Source organism: Miscanthus floridulus, chromosome 12 (genome assembly GCF_019320115.1).
Source record: "Miscanthus floridulus cultivar M001 chromosome 12, ASM1932011v1, whole genome shotgun sequence".
Classification (NCBI taxonomy): domain Eukaryota; kingdom Viridiplantae; phylum Streptophyta; class Magnoliopsida; order Poales; family Poaceae; genus Miscanthus; species Miscanthus floridulus.
This window is the reverse complement of record NC_089591.1, coordinates 7856491-7862403: the sequence shown is the minus strand read 5'-3', so window position 1 is coordinate 7862403 and position 5913 is coordinate 7856491.

Here is a 5913-nt window from a genome sequence, read left to right as displayed (position 1 = left end):
TATGGAGAACCACCACTGCTGATTCTGTTCGATTGCACTAACATAAACCCCATTGTTCCTTAATAGATGTAGCATATATTGAAATGAATGCCGTTGATGCCATTGCCACAAGCAATATCTGGTGCAATATGCTTGAATGAAAAACCTTGCTCTGATCTTGTTGGAGATGTCATTTCGGGAAGGGGAAGCTGCCAGTTGCGTGATGTCAGGCCTTGTTCGACGATAGTAGCCTAGCACGCCTAGGTTTTCTAGGTGTTGACATGTTCCAGCATCCTGAGTTTCCAACGATAGTCAGTGTCTTATGGTCTCACTTTGCTTCTGGGCGGTGAGGACATTTTGGTAGGCTTTTGGCTTGGCGTGGTCAAAGTCCCATCAATGCTCGAAGTTAAGGTTGTCATCATTTGCTTGTTTCGCTCAAGTTCTGGTTCTATGTTGACCCGATTTATGGAGAACATGGCTCTTTTGGAGTTGAGACAAGCCACATTGCCTTGGGATAACTACACGAGTTGCCTGTTGGAGATTGTGATTTTATTCTCGGTTTTTGGTTTCTAGGGTGTGGTACATCAGAGCTATGAGCTATCTAATGTCTTGGCTACATATCCATTTGGTCACGCGCTTTCTGTGTTTTGGTTGCGTCCTGTAGTAATAATTGTGGACTGATTCATTTTGGAACGAGGATAACTGAAGAAGGAATATATATTCTCCATTTTTTTTGCGATTGAATATATATTCTCCATTGAGTAATTGTTTCTTCATCAACCCTTTATTGAATTATTGTTGTAGGGCAAAAAATGGGATGAAAAATATCCAGAATGGCCGATCTTAGTAGTCGTTTTTTTTTATTTTTTCACACCAGTGCTGATTTGGACACATTCATGCATAATGTACCGAGAGATATTAGTGAGGTAATCAGTTTTGGACATGTCAGGGAAAGATTGAGTAACCAGCTGATAGTTAGACCCGGTCCTGTGGATTGGAGTTCTCTGTCCTCTTGAACAGTTGTGTGCACCCGCCCGTTTGAATTATGGAAGTGATAGTAACGTTTCGGAGAAAAAAAATGTGGACCAAACGTTGACGACTTACGTGCTTTACGAAATAGTATGGATAATCTCTGAGGACTGACTAGACTATAGATAATGACATTCTGCGTGCAGCATGTTACATACGTATTGTAATCCAACGTTCTTACGTGGCACATCAAATAATCATAACTGCTACGCATTTTCGAAATATTTTAATAAGTTGTTGACATTTTGAAGCTATCACGGTCAAGAACACTTTAGATTAATTAATAGATTAGTTAACAAACCGTACAAAGTGAATAAACTTAGTGGAAATGTATAATGTGTCCACTGTGTTTCAAATAAAGCTCAATAGCCGAAAAACAGCAAAGATTTGCCCATCACTTGGAAACAAGGGCACATAGTCTGACTCACTTCCTCTCTCAAATTGAGTCCTAATAACTCACTAATGATGGCACTAAGTACAATCACTACTACATAATCGGGCATCACTGCCGGCCTCATCACTGCCGGATTTCGGCCAAGGGATGACCCTTCACTGCCAGTTCTTGGCTTCAAAATCAGAAAATGATTGGGGGTGGGCCAAAACCGGCAGTGAAGGTGCACATCACTGTCGGTTTGTGGCTAGAACCGGCAGTGAGTTGATGGCCACATATCACTGTCGGTTCTAGCCAAGAACCGACATTGCTTTGGTGCTATCAGTGTCGGTTCTAGGCAAGAACCGACGGTGATAAAATGTCAGTACAAAAAGCTACAGCAGTCCTCTCCTCCCTCATCTCTTCCATCTCGAGCACAGAGGCGCGCGTTTGGCCCCCTTCCTCTATTGTTGTGGCTACTCTTCACCACGAAGCTAGCTCTTGGATTTTGAAGAATGGCTTGATCTTTTTGCTTTAAGGTTAGTACTAAGCATCCACTCCTTTGATTTTATTGCTTAATTAGAGTTGTTTTGATAGCTACATTGCTTCATTCTCATTTTAGTTCTTTCTCCATTCTAGAGAACACTTTCAAATTGGACTTTGTGCAAGGCTTCCAAGCAAATTGTAGAGAATCCATCATCCAAAAGAAAGAATGGTCAGTGGGATGAAGGTCCCATTCCAGGATGCATAAATGCAATTGGAGACCCTAAAGTAGCCGGCGGGAAACAATGAATGCGGTTTCTACGTAATGGGGGCAATGCTTTGCTATCTCGGTGGGAAATCAGAAATGGTAGATGCTTTGATGTGTATAATCTCCATTTCATTTATATCTATTAATTCAACAAAACGATCTGTTGTTTTCTCTTACATTTGTGCCTTTGGATATCATCTTTTTTTGAACGACAGCGCAAGAAATTTGACTACAAAGGCTGACAGAAATGGAGATTATAGCACTGTCATCGGAGCTAGCATCCTTCATCATATAAGAGGTATTGGAAAGAGACGGAGTATTCTCCGTTGCACAGTCCGTGAAGTACAAGAATTAGTTTGGGCCAGAGCGGCTCGCTAGGCTATTGTAATTTCGTTTTTTATTTTGAGGGATCGAGATCTTGATAAGTACATTTGAACTATAACCGTAACATTTGTAATGTTTAATGTTGATGGACCTGTCGTCTACGTAGCGAATATAAAGCAAAACCCGATTTCACAAAAAAAATATAAAATAAATTATAAAAAATAAAATGCAAAAAAGAGATCACTGTCGGTTAGCATAAAACCAGCAGTGATAATAAAGAACGCACTGCTAGCTTGAGCTACGAGTCAGCAGTGTTGCTCAAGACATCACTGTCGGTTTGTATGTCAAGCCGACAGTGTTGTTGAAGCCATCACAGTCGGATTAAGCTACCAGCCGATTGTGTTGCTTTCACCAACACAGCCGGCTAGAGCCACCAACCGACAGTGATGGCTCGACCATCATAGCTGGCTTGAGACACCAGCTAGCAGTGATGGCTCGACCAACACTGCTGGCTTGAGCCACCAGCCGACAGTGTTGTCTAGACCATCACTGTTGGCTGGAGCCACAAACCAGCAGTGTTGGTACAACTAGACACTACCGGATGGCGCCTGGAACTGACAGTGTTGTCTTGACATCACTCTCAGTTTTCGGTTACCGGCAGTGATGTGACTCCCATCACTTCCGGTATGTCACTATCGGTTCAAAATCCGGCAATGATGAGGTTTTTGAATCAACAGTGATGTCCTGGTCTGGGGTAGTGAAACATAGTGCTGGATATGGTTACTAAGTTTCCATATTGGATGGAATGTTCCAACACCTACAATAGCTTTCCTATAATCTCTAGGTACTTGAACACAAATAGGCCATCCACCGAAAATTAACATTTGGCGCAAAGGCTGACAAAAAGTCTACATACTGGATGGTTCTATGGTAATCATTTTTCCATCACCAAACTATCTGGTAAGTATTAGCAGTTGCCTCTACTACTAACATCATTCATCCGGTGGTGCTATGTGATGCATTATCGTGACACCCAGTGAGTGCAAATGCACAGCGGACATCTCTCTAGTCTTGATCGGATCACTTTGGATTGTATGGTGTAGTCCCAGAGCTAATTGTCAGATCGTCTGGTGGAGACCATTCCCAGGAACCTCCAACCTCGTTTGAAAGTCCGGGTGATCACCTATTTTTTTGCGCTCTTTCTTGACCTATTGCCAACTTGTCCACTGTTCTTTCCTTAACACTGCAAAGTCTCTTTTGGCCACTAGACTTTTACCTAATAGTTAGCTGGTTCATTCCCGACGTTGTTGAACCGGTTGATGTTCAATGTTTTCTCTAATTTCTTATTTCTTTGTTGTCGATGTTTTAATTTGTCACTGACAAATTTTTGATGGCCCATTGTGTGCAAGACAAAGCTAGATGGTAGCAGAAGACATGTGAAGTTTATACCAATTTAGGCCACTGTGAGCAGGTAATACCCTACGTTCTATGTTTGTTGTTGTATTGCTTGTACTTTGTATGTGAGGTAGATGATGGGATACTGATAAGGGGGCACTCTTGAAGTTTATACCAGTTTGGGACACTGTGAGCAGGTAATAGCCTATATGTTCTATGTTTGTTGTTGAATTGCTTGTACTATGATGTGATGTACATGATGGGAGACTGATGATTCAGGGACCTCCTACTTGCTTCATATATAAATGGGTTGGGGTTACAAGGTCACGCTGCCCCTAATTGAGTTTACTAATATGTTTCTTAAAATGTTTCAACAATATCTCTAAGATACTAGAGATATCATCAGAGATAATGACTCTATCTAGTCAGCGTAACCCACCTTATGCCCGGGGTTGGACATATGCACATTGTGGTGATACCCATATGGGTCACGTCCTATACATCCATGTTTCTTCTCTCGACTTTTCACCACTTGTTTCCTTGTATCCATAGGACCTAAGTAAACCTAGCTAACACATCTTAGTGCACATGTTATGAGTACTATTGATTGGATTATAATTAGAGTCACCAAATCCACAATAGAATATGGCATTGCACCCATGTTCCTTACAATCTCCCTCTTTTCGGTGACCGGTGACACAACAATCAATGTAAGCATAAAAATACACAAAATTGAAACAACTGATGAACACATGGATTAAACTAACTACACAATTACTTGGATGCCTTACCAACCATCCAACTACCCTTATTTTGGCTCCTGGTCTTGGTACCACTTATAAATGACTTCAAGATCTTGACTTCGGCTAAACACTATCATCCTTGGAGTGAGCCCTAACTTCTTGCATACACATAATACCATTGTAGATATTACTTGAATGTGCATGCATGCTCCTCTCATGTCCATGGTATATATGATAAAATTTCCAATTCAAATCCCGTATTGAACTATAGGCGTATGCAGTCTCCCTTGGTCCTTGAACTCCTCCTTTGCCTTTACTTCCTCTTGTCAAGGCTCTCACCCTTTGTCATCTTGTTTGAGCTATCTCTCCCTGGAAATGTGAGTTTTCCACTATCTATGCCCCTTTGTCATCTAATCTCCAAAGGGCTCATAAAGAGGGGTCATTAGTAACAAAGTTGTAATTCTGGTGAATCTCTTACCAATTCCCCTTGTTAGTAGCACCATCCACAGGGACTATTTTGTTATTGCACATTGCTTTTGACAACAATTAGGGAGAAAGTCATGTAATTGGGCCGGGCACAAAATATAGGCAATACAAGTTTAAACATGCGATGCAATCTTACATAAGATAATGTCTATATGATTCATGAATGAAGGATAACAAATGAAAGCACCAATTTAAAATTCTTATTACCTTAGCCTGGGTAGGTCAATTTGGGTAACTAATGCATGTTTACCCAATTGGTTTACACTTGAATTAATATGATGCGCCCCTATTCTAGGCAACCCTTGTGAGTATAAGTTATATATGCCACACGCATGACCTTCACACCTTGTGGACCCAAATATTTTGAGGCTCATCCGGAGGATCTCGCATAGCTTTAGAATGCATAATTTTGTGTTTGATTTTGTTTGGTGATACCCAGGATGTTAAACAATGTCCTAAAAGCCGTGTCAGAAGTTTTGGTACACTATTAAACATGTGATCGATCAAGACAGAAATTGAGCAAACAAGTCGTCTGATTGAACTATATTTCCGTGTTTCATTCAGTAATTTTCAACTTCATATCTTGCAGACCAGATCGAGTTAAACCTCTTGAAACTTTACATGCATGTATGTGTCTGTTTTTTCCTCAAGGACAATTCAACCGAAAAGGTCATTTCATTCGTCTTTGATTACCTTGCCGAGAGTAGGTGTGCATTTGTTGCATTTTGATTGCGTGAAAGGAAACCACAGCCACACCCAGGAAAAACTGGTGACAAGTCAGTGTGTTGCGTCAGCTTTGGAAAGTGAGAACCCTGAGACCCGTACGTCGGTGAAAG